Source organism: Eutrigla gurnardus (genome assembly GCF_963514095.1).
Source record: "Eutrigla gurnardus genome assembly, chromosome: 17".
Classification (NCBI taxonomy): Eukaryota; Metazoa; Chordata; class Actinopteri; order Perciformes; family Triglidae; genus Eutrigla; species Eutrigla gurnardus.
The window spans coordinates 7,128,667-7,146,321 of NC_139928.1; the positions used below are offsets into that span (position 1 = coordinate 7,128,667).

General features: G+C 42.1%; 2 protein-coding genes and 1 long non-coding RNA gene across 3 annotated transcripts in view; 2 read left to right on the top strand and 1 right to left on the bottom strand.

Moving 5' to 3' along the window:
- The window catches only part of nr1d2b (nuclear receptor subfamily 1, group D, member 2b), a 352,544-nt gene that overhangs the window by 266,576 nt on the left and 68,313 nt on the right, over positions 1-17,655 (top strand). The gene's annotated exons all lie outside the window — the stretch shown is intronic.
- The window catches only part of LOC311027982 (ubiquitin-conjugating enzyme E2 E2-like), a 57,256-nt gene that overhangs the window by 16,250 nt on the left and 23,351 nt on the right, over positions 1-17,655 (top strand). The gene's annotated exons all lie outside the window — the stretch shown is intronic.
- On the bottom strand, positions 1,901-3,146 carry LOC311027988. The gene is made up of 3 exons (XR_014598670.1): positions 2,809-3,146; positions 2,139-2,183; positions 1,901-2,016 (listed from the first exon to the last, which is right to left on the bottom strand). It is a non-coding gene; the product is annotated as an uncharacterized lncRNA (long non-coding RNA).

A 17,655-nucleotide genomic window follows, 5' to 3' on the forward strand; every position in this document is an offset into this window, starting at 1 on the left:
TGGGTTGAATGAGAGAAATGGAAATTCATCTGTGACTATCAGGCTGTAGATATGATTGACTTAAACACGTCTCATTGTCAGCCGCGGGCCGCTGGTTCACTTTCCCAAAAGGACAATGGTAGAAAAAATGATGAATTATTTGTCCTGTAATACGCATTTTGTGTTGATTTCATAATTACCAAATGAATGGGATTACATTGGCCTCTTACTAAATAACTGATCTCAGCCCAACAATCAATCTTCCATTTGGTGCCTTTTTGAGTTTCATCAATCTGCTGTTCAGCATGTCTTTGTGTCTCTGAATGTCTCCGTGTTGTTTCAGAGACCAGAATAACATTCAACAGGAGTAACATTCAGCGGCACTATTAAATGCATTGAAATAGAGCTGCAACTAATGATTGTCTTCATTATTGATTAAACTGCCAATTTGTTTTCTCTTTTAATTGGTTAATCGTTTGGTGGAATCGATTAACAGTTTGGTGTATAAATCGTCAGAAAATAGAGAAAAACGCACGTCGTAGTTAACTAGAGTCCCAGGTGACCTCGTCAGATGTCTTGTTTCGGCTGACTATCAATCTAAAACCCCCAAATATTTCATGCAGTCATTTATGAAAATGGATAGCAGTAAATTCTCACTTTTGTGATGTAAATAGGTGATATTCTTTGTTTGGAAAATCAACAATTACAAGTTTGTGATTCATCTACTGACTAATTGATTACTCATTGATATTGCACTTGATAATTGTTTTCAAAGCAGCTTCCTGACTTTATGAATATTGATCATTTTTTTGTGGAATAAAACAACCCTGTGTGAAATGGCATATATTGAATGAGTGTGACAGTTGTTTATGCAGTTATCTATTAACTGAATTTCTATCAAGATGTTTCTGCGTGGCTTACCACCTCTGGTAAACTGTTTCCTGCAGGAAACCCTGCCGTGCGTGCGTGGTGCGATTACCAGGCAGGCCAAACAGTCATCAAGTATTCCTGCTGAGGAGCACTTGACGGTTACTTGATCTCCGGGTGCATAATGACAGTACAGGCTGCAGCGTGTGCTGTCCTGAATGGGAGGTGACAGAAAGTGGGAGGTGGTGACGGTGGTGATTGGCTACGTCCATAAGGGCCCACCAGCAATGTTTTGCCTCAGTTCCCCCTCACAGGTTTTACCCTTCTGTGCAAGGAGCACACTGTCCTGAAGGATCAAAAGAAACAAATCAATAGGTGTCGGCTTAAGTCCCCGTCCCAGTTGCTATTTTGCACCAGTGTCATTATATTGAAACCTTTTTGTATGAAAAAGAAAGAACTAATTCCATATTCATATTTTTACAAAAGTCCTGTCTGGTACTGCAGATATATCTTCTGTGTTTCTGGTGCTGGTGTGGCAATATCTGTGCTTTAGGGAGTTTTTATTTGATTCAGAATCTTGATTCTAACATGGATCATTCAGTTTTAAACACACACTCTTCTGTGTTTATCATCTACGTCCAACCATTTCACGTACGTTACCATGAGCAACCACGGACACCTTTGGCTGGGTTGGTCATTGGTTGACAGGGCCGTTTCAAGGAATTTGGGGGCCCCAAGCAAAATGGACATGGAGGCCCCCCCGAACGCAAAGCCTACAGGAACCACAGCATAGCCATACAGTTTAAGTTCACACACTTTATATAATTGAGATAAGAATTGAACATTTGGAACATTTTAACATGTGCAAAAAAAATCCAAAATCCTGAAATGTCGATGGGTAAAAGTGACTGGTATTTACACAGTTTGGTGGGAATTCAATAGTGATTTGCACTGTCTGTTTTTTTTCTAACAATATGACAGCACACACTTCACACATCAGTTTAAACTCTGGGCTGTGCAGGATATCAGCTATAATTATAGAGCTTGTGGTACCTTGCTCTATACAGGAAACGTCAGCACTGAGAAGTGATGCATCTGTCGAGTAGGAGGCCATGGCACCACTGGATCGACTCTCTTCCTCTTGAATGGAGGATGAAGTTGATGGTGTAGCTGGGAAAATAATTTTTTAAAAATCTGAAATTACCTGTGAAGTACGTTTGACCATTTCACTGTTAGCTTATTGGAAGAGGTCACTATTAACAGCTCAGCTTAGTGAGAGAAATTCACTCTACCTTCATCAGTGGAGGGTTGAGGGGTGAGAAATTTAAGCAAAGCACCTTGAGGGAGGAAGAAAAGATAGATTAGGATTTCCATATTTTGATATTTAGAAGGGATGCAGCTACTTTCACAACTACAAATTCTTAAAAACATCCCAAGCTAATGTTATACATTGAACTACTTGTAGCTTAACATAGCATTTAAGCATTCTGCTGTTTGAGAATTAGACAGACGCACCTGGTGCTTTAAAGACAGTAAACAGCTGGCGTGCATGAACACTAGACATGAATGTTCCGATCTGCTTTGATGCACGGAATTTATTGTGTGGTTTTCCTAACCCCCATTTGGTAAATAGATAATCACGGTGGAATAGTTAGCATAGCAGAGAAGCTATGCCACTTTCATCAAAACCTGTTACAAAGCTATAGCAATGTCATGTCATTAAATACGATAAGCAGTGATTCTGGAACAGATCTGCGTCTTCCTTATCCCGTTAATAAACATGTTACAGTATGTAACCATATTCTGTCCGTTCGTAAAAAAGTTGCACTAACTGTTACAAGCAGCATTGGCCGTCACGCAGGTAGCTAACATAAACATTTTTTGCTAGCCTACCTGCTGCGAAATTACACCAATTGTACAAGACACGTAGAGCTATTTTATCCAGTGTAATGTATCACTTACCACTATCTTGTTTTTTCTTATCCTCCTCTTCCTTTCTCTTCTTTCTTTTCTGGCTTCCCGAGGCATAATTCCGCTTCATGATGACTGCCGATGTTTCGTATTTTGCCGGCAACAGAAGTCACGAACCTGGCCGGCTGGCTGCTGTCAGCGGCTACTGAGAGGGGCCCCCTTGAGGGGGATCCCGATAACAGTGTCATTGCACTTTACTGCATTGACTATTAAAGGGGCACTCACACAGTTTGTCGTTGCATTTTATTCATAACCAGTCGTTGTCTTGGGGCCCCAGGCCAGCTCGGGGCCCCAAGCAATTGCTTGGTTTGCTTGCCTTCTCGCGACGGGCCTGTTGGTTGACACCGTTGCTCAGTAAAACACCTGTTGCTCTGAAATAGTCGTGATCCTGTATTTCTGTAGAACTTGAGTTTTCTGTCGGTGTATTGATTCTGACAATCAGACACACAACAACCAGACATTTTGATCCTAGCAGCAGTTTTAATTAAGTGTTTAAAGCTTGCTAACTCGTCTGGATGGCTTGAACGCCACTCCTGCTGCCAACAAGCGGACGGATGCATTTTGGATGATAAAAGGGTCTATAATAACTGTAATTTATCATAAATAGGATATCAAGACCATACATACATATTTCCAGTCTGCTCCAGTGTCGAATGCTGCCACAACACAACATTTGAAGATGTGCGTTAAATGAATGGTATGAATCCCCCCAGTAGTCTCAGTGATCGACAGAGGATAAACATGTGTAGGATGTTATTGACTCCTGGGCTGCTCTACCTGTCAGCTCCTTTCCTAGCCGTAATAAATAGAAAATAAATATAAATGGTGCTCTTACTGCAGAGATGATAAATCCAAAAGCCAACAAAGGTAAATGTCAGAACCAATGGAAAAACATGTTTATCCACGGACTGTGTGAAGCATCTCCTACCGAGCACCATTCAACAATATTTTATTATGGATTAAAGAACATTGTGAGACACTTTTGAGACTTAAATTTAGAATCACTTATATAAACATTTTTAAGAGAGTCCTGAAAACACAATCCATTCGTAAAGTGGTGAAATAAAATACACTCCAATAAGAAACTCACAAGACCAAATCTTTTACTAGCGATGCACCGATGCAATCGTTTCTCCCTGAGATACCGATTCCAATATCCAAAATCAGTCAAATCTGTTTGGATCAAATACCGACCCAAAGCCAGTTCTCTTTATCCTCCAGATTTAAAATCAGCAAACCTCTATGTGTTGAACTGATTAAAATCATTCCTCTGTGTGTAAGGTAATATGCTGCAACTGGAGAGATTCATACATCAACAACATCCGTTGGCGTAATTACAACGCATCCACTTTATCATGGCAGGCACGCCTTCATGTTCAACTTGTGCAACACACACACACACACACACACACACACACACACACACACACACACACACACACACACAGCATCATGATTACTGGTGTTGTGTACAGACAGCAGCTGCGTTCACAGTCGATGCTGCACTCTCTGTCCTCTGTGTATCCACAGCACAGCTGAGGCGAAGGGCAGTGTTCGCTTTCATTGCATGCTTCTGCAGCTCTTCATCTCCGTTATTTCCCCCAAACGAAACCAATGCTCTGCCACAATAGCCGTGTTTCCAGTTACACGTTTATATGCTGTTTGAAGGATTGCATTAAAAAAAACTGCAGAAAAACACCAACATTCAATAAAGCAGTTGCCTTTAGCAAATAAATGCTGACATAGCAGATATTTAAACATGACTGCTCAGCTGTTTCTGCTGTTGCCTTCTTCTTGGATTTTCCCATAACGTGCCAATACTGGTCTTCATCTCCAGAAAAGGCGCCAACTAACCAAGCAGCCTTGGAAAGTTGATGGAAACGCAGCTGAGTTTGCACATGCGTTTCTTTTCTTGACATTTCTTTTTGAGTTTCCTTAAAATTCACATGCCAACTGAATGGAGACACTGCTGTCTGGAAACACTCGTCTGATTTCTTGTGTTTTCTGGAATCCCCAGTGTGTTATTTTTATATTGGACACAATAATGTTGATTAATCCTAATCATTTAATGAGGAAACTAGTAAACTCTTTATTTATGAGCCACACAACACCATGAAGAAGTCCTGCCAAGTTCGGGATATGAAACAAGCCTCGCCAATTATATTTAGCTCTTGCTTTGTCAGGTATGCAGCTTCTTATCTGTGGTGCGGTCTCTTTCCTCTGGAATGCTGAGGTGAGGTTGAAGTGGCTTTATGAAGTGGTCTGGCCCACAGTTCAGGTCTACAGTCCAGCACTGCAGCATCCCAGCAAGCTGCTGTATCTGTAGTGGTCTTGTCAGAGGCCCAGTTTGTTATTAGGAAACATCCCGCGGTGAAACAGCCGGCTAGTGGGCACACCAGCTGTTCAGCCAGCTACTCACCGCTCAGACTAAAAGCTGCATTTGTTTGTACACGGGGAGGAGGGACGATGCAGTCTAAATATGATCACGGGGACTACTAAAATATGAATAAAATGATTACCTCTATTATGTAAAGGCTGCATAAGAAAGCAGTATGTGTAAGGTACTTTGCTGCATGTGGCGCCGGTGATGAGTTATTGTTCAGTGTTGTTGGTTCACGGGGAGCAATGCTGAGGCTGTGGTTTACTGCTGAGAAATACCACAATGAAGCTACCATGTAAACTCTTTGCTTATACGGGCGGACTAGAGTCACATAACCTGCTTTATGATAACAATGCAGGCTAAAATGATTAAACAAGGTCGCTGCAATCCTCCTCTTTGTTGCCACTGATCTTTTATGACTATCATGTCAGATTTGAAGTAGCTGAAATATCACAACATTGCTTCTTTTTTTCCAGCGGTGTCATCCTCATTTGAGCTCAAGGTTACAGCTCCGGAGATATCCGTACTTGACGAGCACGCTCAACCTGCTCGTCATCCTCCCTCGCCTGTGTAATATTAGAAAGCAGTCATGCTGTTAGTGCTGTTTACTTTGGTGCGTCACTCGATCGCTGCTGTCAAAGATACAAATATCTGACTATTTTTGTTACACACACACACACATACAGTATATATATATATATAAATATTACAGTATATATACAAACAATTACAGAAAAGCATTGGCAATCAAAATTGAAGGCTCCCTCCAACAGCGCTCATAAAATATGTATCATAAAAATGACAAGTAGACACCTAAATTAGAATCGGGGGGGGGGGGGGTCTCTGATTATCTAAGCAGTCAGCGTAGTTCTGTTGAAGGAGATGGAGGCTTGTCCTTCCCTCTGTCGTTTCCTGTAGTCCACAATTAGCTTTGCTGACATTGGGATGGAGGTTATTGCCCTGACACCAAGATGTCTGTACGCTGCCTCGTTAAGATCCAGGCTCAGAGTGTTGAGCCCCAGGAAGCCATCATATCCAGCCGTGCACGAATCAATCCTTTTGAAGGATCTGCACACGTGTGCCCTGGATATTACTAGTAGTCCTGGGTCTGGACCATAGGATGTTAGGATGATAATCCCCAGGATGAAGGCATCAATGTATCTGCTGATGTAGCCCATTATGATGTCTGCGTATATATATATGTCTGCTGTAACATTAATGTTGTGCACTTTCCCTTCAAACGACTCAGGAAATGCCTTAATTAAAATACAACAAATGGTTTTGTACATTACATAGGCTTTGAGAAGAAGACTTGAAATCTTGAGATACATACAGCACTCTCATGCACGATTCCTTCCAGTGGATTATGTGGTTGTATTTATAATGGAGCATTTACTACCGTAAGATGCTGCTTAGAGCCACTTTGTTCTGCTGTAAAATATTCGACCAAGCTGTAGATATCACGATGCCTGCTACATGGGTAGAATCCCTGGGGATCTGGACCACAAAAAAAAGAGATTTTTGAAAAATAATTCTATTTTAGTCTCACAGATTGTTTGAGGAAGGAAAATGAAGAATAAAATGGGAAGTTGAGCTGAGAGTGACAGAGAGAGACATACCCATCTGCTTCAGAGGGGAAGCAGGAGAGGCCCTTAAAGATTTCCACAGCCCCCTGCAGTGAGACGGCACTATGGAAATACTAAACATTCTCCATGTCTTTAGCCAGCTCTCCCACTGACTGTGAAACCTTTTTTTTGTTCATACCTTGTACAGCTCTCACTTGCTCTACATCCCCAACCCCCATCTTTACTACCTTTCATACCTTTCCTACTAAATCTAGCTGCCAATGTATTTCTGTATTTCCCATTATTTTCTGTGCAATAAGACACAGTTAGATGGTAAATATAGAATGTGTGTCCCCTTAAGACGTATATCCCACCAGTAATTATCTGACCTGCAGTGCAGCAGTGAGGGTTTTTTTTCTCCACATCTGCAACCGATTGCGATTAATTGAGCTGTGTGTTTAAAATGTTCCCAATTTTCCCGACTCAGAAGCTTTTTCTTTTTTCTGGACATTGACGCGCTGCTCTAAGTAATTGCTTATAAGTGAACACGACGTGTTTGATAAATCACCTGCTGAGCTGAAGTCCTGATGCACCTCATCTCGTTATCATGGCTGCCTCACTCATTAAATATTTGGCATTTGCTGTGAGATTTAGCACCAGTGCTCTTTTTCCCTTAAGCTTAATAACTTGTAGAATATATTTGATTAAAATATGATTTCTTCTATCAGTGGAGGTGTTGGTTATTTCAGGCGCTGCAGGGCGCCTCAACTTGATCTAATGAATATCTTACAGTGCTATTTAATGGTTTATTATGCAACAGTTTCCTAAACAATATCCACACAATATATGGACTGATACAAAAATATAGCATACAGACTACAGCAGGATGAATTATATCTGTCACCTTGCTGCGGGTGTTTATTTGTGCTTCAGAACGTGACAGCTGTGACACAATCAGAAAATAACATTAATTTTTTGTTCTCACTTACACCAATCCCTCTCTTCATTCACTCTCCATCTCTCTCCCATCATTTACAATGATACGTCTAAAACCAACAATATGACTACATATTGTACCCTTTTAAGAATTAGGTGTAAATTAGTGCTCTTACTTATCGTTCCCCTATCGAGTTCCCTTGACTAAGATACTGTTGAGTTAAGGTGAAGTGCCATTATGTACGGCAGCAATTTAAAAGAAAAGGCTTTCATATTAATCTATATTATGCATCTTGTCTTTATTAAATGATGACAATGTAGATAGAGAAAGGAAACATGTGGAGAGAGAGGAGTATGACATTTAAACAAATGTCCCTGACTGGAATCATACAGGGGAAGCTAATCACTGACCCTGACCGCCCTGATGTTAAAATATGTTTAATCCATGAGGCTATTGAGAGTGGATCTAATAGCTTTAATGGTGTAAAGGGCTCTTATTCTGATCATGTCTACTCATCTATTTTGTTAAAAGTGGTTCTATCCTGCAGTTTTTGATTAAAAACACATTCCATTACAGTCACTGCACTTCTGAGGGAAGGTCTGGTTTGTGTAAAGGACCCATATGTGACCCAACCAGCTGGTCTAGAATATCACTGCGGTGCTTTTGGAGTCTGTGATCAAACACAAAGGAGGGTGCCCTTGTACTTCTTGTGTGTTGTGGGGAGGATTTTTTTTCTTTTTTCTTTTTTCCTTAGGTCCGCAAACTGGGCCACAGTGTAAACATGGTTTTTATATTTGTTTTGTTTGTAACCAACTACACGTCTAGCGTGTGAAAACCCAACGGCACTCACATGATCTGACATTTTATGTAAAATATTATGTAAAACGAACCATAAAGACCGTATTTCTTGTCATAAACACATGTGAAATAAATACAGGGACATGGTGCGATAACTGATTCTTCGCCACTGCTTCCTCGCCTATTTCTGCTCCTCCATCCTCATTTCCTCCCTTCTCTTGTCTGCAGTTTGCTACAGCCGACTAAGCCCTGTCTCTGCAGTGGTGTGTGTGTGTGTGTGTGTGTGTGTGGTGTGTGTGAATGAGATCATCATCAGTTTGCGTATATCAGCTATGCACATCATGTCTCAGTGTTGGATGAATGATTAGCCTCTCATTAGATATGCCGTCCTGTTCTGTATCTGTGAAGGGAGGACTGCAGTATCCTCCTACAGCGCCACTCTGTCTCAGTTACACATGTCTATTGACACACACACACACACACACACACACACACACACACTATTCAAACAAACACAATTGCACTCACACAAATACCACTTCCTCTCCTACGCCTAAAGAGGAAACTTCATTCATGTCGTATACACAGAAACACACTCTGACTTCCTGAGCATTACCCATTAGGACTAGACTGATGCATCCAGCCGTAATTGGCCTTTTATGAAAGGGGCTCTTGCAGACATGTCGTCCATGTCTGATATGAAAGTTTCTCCCTGCGGGATGTACATGTTGTTATTAAACATAATGAATATGATGTGTGTATTATTACATGGTTGCTGTCTGTAGCTCAGTGATTGTATTTGTTTGAATGATTTGACTTTTCTTAGGAAAGTTGTATGTTTGAAGTTGAAGTAGATACTTGTGTCTTGTACATTGTTCATGTACTTTTGTCAGAATATGACAAACAACCTGATTGGTGAGGTCAGCAGAAGAAACTCAGAAAAATCCCCACGTTTTGCATACATAACATTAATAGTTGTTTTAATTGTGAGCAAGAATCAGCTCCTCTCTGTGGAGTGTGTGCGTGTGTGTGTGCGTGCGTGTGTGACACTGGTTGGTAGCTGGAGTCCCCCTGTCATCACCAGAGATAAAGCAGTCAGCTGACCGAATCAGTCCTGGGCGTCGCTTTATCTGCCTGTGTTGTTAAAGCTTAACTCAACCAACCAGTTGTGAGAGAGGGAAGATAAGGTGAGCCGTGCTCCACTGACACCAACATGCATCGCCGAGGCTGATTCTGCCACATCAATGCGTGGCCTCAGGAAAGCCTGGCTGATACACTGCACACTCTGTGGTGTCGTAGTCCCCGTTTCCCCTCATTTCAGGTCAAGGTTCACGTATTGACGCCTGAAAGACAAATACACACACAGGTTCAACTGTGTCCAAAACCCTGTTCCAGTATATATCTTACTAATGTGTATACATTCTGTTAAAGACTTACTTGTTTGCTATATACGACGGCCAATTATACTTCATTTTCAACAAGATACATGGGGGCATTTAAGCACACATTGAGGCATTTAGAGGGATTGTATGTGTGTTTCATGAAGCAGCAGTGATTTGCTGTACCTCTGCGACTGTGTTAGCGGTGCCTCTTTGTCTTTAAGCCTGGATGCTACACTTCACATAATGTGACTTTCATTAGACATTCCCTCAGCAGACAAGTTGACTTGTTATCGTAGGAGAAGCACAGATGTTACAGATAACATGATGACTCTGTTCTATTGAAGCGTCGGTTTTATCCAACTGAGACCACGCTGTCATCTGCAGGCTCTATTCTGGTCAGTCTCCATTGCTCTCCCTGCTAGGAAGTGTTTATGACCACGCAGCTGCATCTCTGACAGAGTGACTACTGAGTTGTGGTAATGATTCCCATCCCCACTTCCCACTGGTGACTGATACGGGCCCGGCCCAGCATGTTGCACTTTAGTAGTCGCTATGAACTCTGTTAACAGAAAGCTTCTTCAGCATTCGAGCTATTTATCGTGTTATTTCATTCAGTTTTCATTGAGATGTGTATGTCTGTATGTGTGTTCTGCTACCATGGGGATAATAAATAAAGTTATTTGCAAATTTAGATGATTTTCACACCAAACTTCTCAGTTTCATTCCCATCTATATTTTTGAAGGTCTGTACAGAGGGGTTTGTTCATTATTCATAGCCTAATTTATCAAACATTTTATTCCTAAAAAATGGCTGTATTTTATGATTTGTGAAGCGATAAAAAGAGATATCCAAAATTCCCTTTAAAAAAAACTGTTAATATGTCAACAAAACAATATTTTTTTAAACTGGCACATGGAGGATGTAGATGGAGGCTTGGGCAGTGGGTAGTTTTTATACTGTAACCATAAATGAACTGGTTCAGTGTTGGTTGCCCTTCTCCCATCAGCTCCCACTTGGTTCCTTCTGTTTATTTTCCATTTCTCATACGCAGCCAAAGCTTCTCTAAACTGCAGTGCTGCTGAATCAATAGTGCAGTGAGACTCGGGCTGCTCCCACAGACTCCACTGTAGCATGCACTCCACAGCCGCCTTAAAATCAGCCCATGATGTGTTTCAGTCAGCAGACAACTCTACAGCAGGCGTGGGAATGATGCTTTTTTATCACTCAGGGATTGTGTTCCAAATCATCCCGTCTTTCCCTCTCAGGCGTCTCTGATCCCTCTGCAGTGCCCATGTGAAAGATATCTGCTCTTATCATCAACCACCAAAAGAGTGTTTTCATTCACTCAGTCGCCTCAGCTGTCCTCGCTGCACACACGTCTGCCCTTGATAAGATTAATTAAGCACTCAGTGCAAAGATAGTTGGCCAGTTTCAAGGTAGTTGTACTGCGGCAAGCCGAGTGTAGGTCACCTGCGAGCCAGATGCAGCACTATGGAGCCTGTGGGAGCCATTCACGCCACTGGCCTTCCCATCCCGATACCAGTCGCTGCACTGGTAGGCCCCAAGCTACCATTAATCAAAGAGTGTGTTTCATAGGAGACCACAAGGGGAGGTGGCATATTCCCCATACCTCGCCCTTATTATCCCCCACACAGTAAATCTCGGGTTAATTGTCTCCATGCATGCCTCAGTCGGTTTTCCAGCTGATATGGCTGCGCTAGCTGTTGAATTCTTAATGTGCCCTTTTGTGGTCAGCTTTCAACAGCTATCACCTTCAAGCCTCGGCTCTTAATGGGGGGTGTCTCCTCTTTTATTTTCAAGGCAGTTCAGCAGGGGAAGAAAACATTAATGCTGTTTTAAGATGAGCTAATGGATCAGCGTAAATCATCGGTGGGTGGATCCTTCATTTCCATCCTCTCCACGGTGCTGTAGGGACATGCAACCCCCTTCTTTCTGTGTGGGGTGAGGGAGGTTAGCTCCTGCCTGAGGGCTCATGTGTGGGTAAATAGTTCCAATGCAGAGAAAGGCTACGGTGAGATTTCATTACTGTTTTGGCAGGGAGCTTTGCATGGACAGCCGTGCTGAGACCCGGCCTCAGCAGCCACCTCACACGCTGAGGATCAGCTTCCTGCCAGGGCTTTGATTTCATTCAGGTGACGATTCCACAGCAGCTGACACTGAGGGGGAGGGGAGGGGGGGCATGTTGATGCATGCATGTCATGTATTGATAAAGCTTTGTGACTGAGTTCAATAAACAATAAGCATTGTTTCTTCTGCTGCCATCTTTCAAGGCATACATTTAAATACTGTATAGGCATGCCTACAAAGTCAAGGCATGCACATTGAATGCCTTTTGTTGAGAAGTGTAATTGCTCAATTCATTGTATGGTCAGGTGCAAACTCAGGACTGAGTTATGAGGGCATTTCGAGCTGACAGTAATACATAGCATGGGATTTAGAAAGGAGCAACTACTGTTGCCAGGTCCAGTCAGAGTGCGTGCCTCCCCCCTTGCTGCACTGAGGACTATCGCTTGTTACTTCAAATTTGATTGTCCAAATTGCAACATCAATACTGCAGGTCCTTGGGTTACCAGTAATACGCCCCCTGTGAAGTGTGAAGTAGATCGGATAGAATTATTAGGGAGCTTAAGGGGAGACCTAAAGCCAAACGGCTAATTTTTTAGCTATGAAGCCAGTAAAGTGACAAATTGCATGTCTTACAAGGGCTTTGTACTGATTTTTGTATGAGGAATTTGACCGTTGTCAAAGTGTCCCAAAGACACGCTCAGCTCCGAGTAGATATACCGGTGCAGGGTGGTGAGAGCGATCAGGAGGACGAAGGACAGAGTGAATTATAGATAGACTGAATGTTTGTGGCTGTGAGTGATTGCGCTCTATGGGAGCCCATCACGATAGAAGAGTGGCATAAAATCAATGTTCAGAGTGCAACCTAATCAATGTTGCCATGATGACTATGGGAAGGGCACTGAGAGATTGTTTTATTTGGTTAGCCTGCGGGGGTCACCCTGTGTTTGCTTTGTCACCTTCTGTTTCCCTAACAAGCTCAGCGCGGTGGGTTTTATAGTACTAATGTAATAGTGCTGCAGTTTTGTCTGCAGCATGTTTGCTCCCCCACCAGAATGCTGAACACATCTCTTTGTCACAGTAACTTTCTTCCTCAGTCCTTTCATTTGGTCTCCACAGAGAATGTGTTCATTTTAAGTGAGAGTGGCCTGCCATCGTCTTAGCATACGATATTGAAAGAACAGCTAACGAGTAGCTCAGGACATTTACTCCCAATAGCGAGCTGAGTCGGCAGGTTTCTTTGACCTTGTGGTGTGTGTGTGTGTGTGTGTGTGTGCGTGTGCGTGTGCGTGCGTGTGCGCGTCTCTCTCGAGGACCAGGCCTTGTAGAGAGGCTCGAGGAAGCGACTGATATATTATTGAAACGTTATTTGACTTCATCCCCAGACTTCATCTTGTATAGATAATAATAGCTACACTTTACTTGAAGTGGTGCTTACAAGCCATCAGAAGTATATTACAGCCTGGGCAAGTAGGCAGTGTGTGGTGATTGAAATCCAAGGACAGTATAAGGCACAGAATCTGACAAAGATGGGGGTAGGAGTGGTTTTCAAAGTGTTCATAGGTCACTTTCACAGCTGTAGTTTGATAGTTGCAGAAACTTAAAATAATAATAAAAAAAAAATCACACTTCTTACCTAATTTATGAATCAAGATATTGACTAAGACATCCTCTCTTAGACAACTGAAAAAAATCCTCAGGAGAACCATTTAACAGTCTTAATAACTTACACTTCAACGTACATTTAAAGTCCTGACATACATGGTAGGTTTGAATTATTCTAAAATTAGAAACGTATGATCTCACATTCCTGTGGTTGCTGGAGTTGTACCAGTTGTTTTATTGACAGCATATTTGTCATAAGTCAATTGTTCATCTGAACCACGCCAGACAGGTTTATATGTGAAAGCGCTCGTATAGACAGACCCATGAGCCAATATAACTCAGGGTGGGAGGTTTCATTTCCATCTTTATTTTTTTCCCCCACTCTGCTGTAGCAGTGGCAACATTTTGACTGGCTGTCTGTCTAAGCCGCATGCACGAGCTGTCAGTCACTTTGATATGTTGTCACAGGTAGATTATGTCACCACCTGTCAGATGTTTCAGCAGCATATATTCAGCAACCTTGCTACACCAACGTTAACTGCCAAGTTCATATTAGCATTGTCAACCACGGCTGGCTCACTGGGTGGTCCATTATTACAAATGCAGCCCCACAGCATTTTTTTAAATGTGAGCCAAGATTTTAAAAAAATGTGTACAATTATCTACATTTGTAGAAAATGTAAGACTATTATTATCTGAAAAATCACCTTTTTGGATTTCACAGAACAGTCGCTTTCGGCTGTATCACATTGTCTTCCTCAGCAGAGGGAGTTTGCTCAATTGTCATGTTAACATTTTTCCCCCGGTCTTATCCGTGGATGAGAGGCGTTCGGATAATGAAGGCGGTTGAAACCTCCAGCACAAGTGAATAAGAGGAGATTGCTTAGTTAACTGCTGTTTCCAAGGGCAAGCATGAACTGTTACCTCATTGTTTTGAGTCTCACTCAGCATCATGTGATACCTTAAAAGACACGTAAGACTAATTAGATACTGTACAGAATAGCTATACAACAGTGTGGATTTGCTTTAGCATTACTTATGGGAAACTTGAGGGGAAATTCCAGGTTCAAGAGTTTAATTAGCGTCGGCCACGTGTTGGGCCCGACTTCATGAGATCACAAAGGCCACCCTGTTCTTGATTTTAATTAGCCACACTGATTGTTTGCGCCCCCCCTTTGTCTGGAGCATGTTGGAAATGTAAAGGGGCACCCATTTTTCACTTGAAAGCCTGATCCTGTGGGGATCGCGGTGATGCCGTCATGTAACAGAAAGGCTGCGTTATCAACCCGTGGCGTTGAATTTTTGTGTTGATATTTACCAGGCAGGGAGGGTCTAAGGACCACGTTGCATTAGAACTAAAGGTCCAGATATCTGTGGACCAAAAATGTGTCTCTTATAAATGCACTAAATCACTGGACAAACCCCTTGAACACACTAGATATTGGGAGGGGTTGTGGGGCAAAATACGGTTAATGACATGCCATTAAACAGACTGCAATGTTTTTATTGTTATGGTAAGAAGATAATATGTTTATGGCTCCATCTGGGTGGCCAAGGCTCAGATTGTGTCGTCCACAGGAATGAAGTGTCATCCTACAGCACAAAAATGCTCTGTGAGCGCACAATATAATTTTGTCCGAAGATAAAGAACAAGCTGCATTTGTGGTCATTGGGTTTCCCGTCACTCCCCGATTTCTCCAGAATTATTTAAAGTGTAAGCGCTCCCTCCTCGAGTGCTGTCTCAACATTTCTAGTTAAAGCATTTATTGCTTGTAGCATGGAGCATGAAAGGTGGAGGTGGCATTGGAGGCAACGCTGAATTAATTCTGAACAGAAGCTTCACCTCTCCGCAGAGCTCGCTGTTGTGATGAGGCGGCTGGATTTTATTCCCTGTCAACAACATGAGACACTGCTGACTGCACACACACACAACCATACACACACACACACAACCATACACACACACACACACACAACACCAGCAAATCTTGCCAGTGTAGAATTTAATGCTCTCAGTTGTTTGGGGTTTTTTTAGCGGATGAAAGCACTTTGACTTTTTTTACAAAACATGAAAGAGTTGTTTTAAGAGGTCTGTTTTTCTGGTAAAGCATCATCACACTGGCACTGGTCTGATTTTCTGAGGAGCACAACTGAGGCCATGAAGAATGACCTGAAGTTGTCTCAGAACTGATTTTCAACATGCTGCTTTTGAAGGTTTAGAACCAGAGTAGTAGCTCTAGTTTGCACAGGGCAGACGGTGCTACAGCAAATCAAAGGAGTGCTGCTATGACAAAATGCATTTTTGTCCAATTGGCCGTTTGCTGTCGAATGCAGACTCATAGCGTCGCATCATCCAGACAACTATCCGTCTCTCCAACTCCAACACAACTGTTATTTTATTTTCCGGCTGATTCATTGGAATTCAAGCTAACCGGTTCAAGCGCCGCCATGCTCAGAGCCGTGTGCAGGCAGACAATCCCTTCTGTATGGGTCATAGCTGCTACGGTGATGGGCCAGTCACACATCACACCAAGTTGAAGACAGCTGTTGGTTGACTAGAAGATTCAGTACTACTTGGTACTGCGTTTTTTCACTCAACCATTTCAAGGTAACAAGTACTGATACTGAGCCTTAGCGGCATGCCTTGTTAGGTCATGAATTATGATAATGGAATAATATCTGTCATTTCAATATATGATGATAATGATCATCTGTGGTTTCACACAGGAGTTAAGTTAGTGCTGTCATTTCCAACCTGATTTATGCACCTATTCTTTATATAGTCATTTTTTCCCTTAATGTTTGGGTCTTTGCCCGGCACAGCATAGCAGAATCTAACTCCATTCTCTTTTTGTTGTTTTCTCTCTCTCTCTCTCTCTCTCTCTCTCTCTCTCTCTCTCTCTCTCTCTCTCTCTCTCTGTTTTATTGGCTGTAGTTCATCACAGCTACGGAGGAGGGTTAATGAATTACCATTTCTGCTCCGTGATGGGAGCCATTAATGGCTACAGCAACAGTAAAGGTTATCATAAACACATTTGCCTCCCTTTAGTGTTTGAATGTGTGAGAAGATGAGGAAGAAATGACTCACATCCAACATCATCATTTACTTAAATTATCACTGTGGATGCGGCATAATAGGCTGCATGGGACACATATACCTACTAGTTACTGAGAAAGCATCAGGGACTCATCATGAACTCAACACGGTGATGTTATTTTGTAAAGAAAAACTATGGAATATATAAAGGATATCTGAGGTATTATTCAAAGCCCTAGTTTATATCTTGTGTGACTTGATTTCTTCCCTTTTTTGGCTACTAACTGAAATGTGTCCTTTTAACTAACATTATGAAAAGTGTAGGAAGTAACAGTTTGGACATCATGCTAGAGTTGTCACGATACCAAAATGAGTAACCACGATACTATACCAGACAAAGTATCACGGTTCCGGGTAATATCACGATACTGCTGCCTTTTTTAAAAATTATTGTTTTTATGAACTGCAATGTATTTGTACAAGTTAAATAATAAAAAAATAAAATAAATACTTATTAATTACTTAGAATGTTTGGTGCATGATAAACATAATACTGGTAAAGTAAGAATTAGACTGGAACAAATATTTTTATCAATAACATTTATTAAAAAGTTAAATTTAAGAAAAACAAAAAAAAGAGGTTTGATGTGTTCCCTCCTTTTGCTCCTATTGCTTGGTGGCAGCGCCTGCACAGTGGACGGGCATCGTCAATGGCTTTACCGTCTGCCCCTTGTTTTAAGCCAAAATAGCTCCATATGTGGCTTTTGGAGTTCGGTTTTTTTAGCAAAATTAGCGGTGCCACTGACGACGACAACCCCGCCGCGGCAGACTCGCCACTCGGGCCCGGTGCTTCTGCCATGGTGCGTGTGTTGTATTGTGTTGTGTTGTTTGTGAGTGTGTTGTGTTGTGTTGATTGTGACTGTTAATAAGCCGGGCGCGCGTCTGGGCGAGACAGAACTTGTTGTGAAGCGGAGCTGTCTTGAGTTCGTCTTCCCGGCAGAAACACACGAACAGCCAATCAGATAACAGACGGGCGGACCCAGCGTAC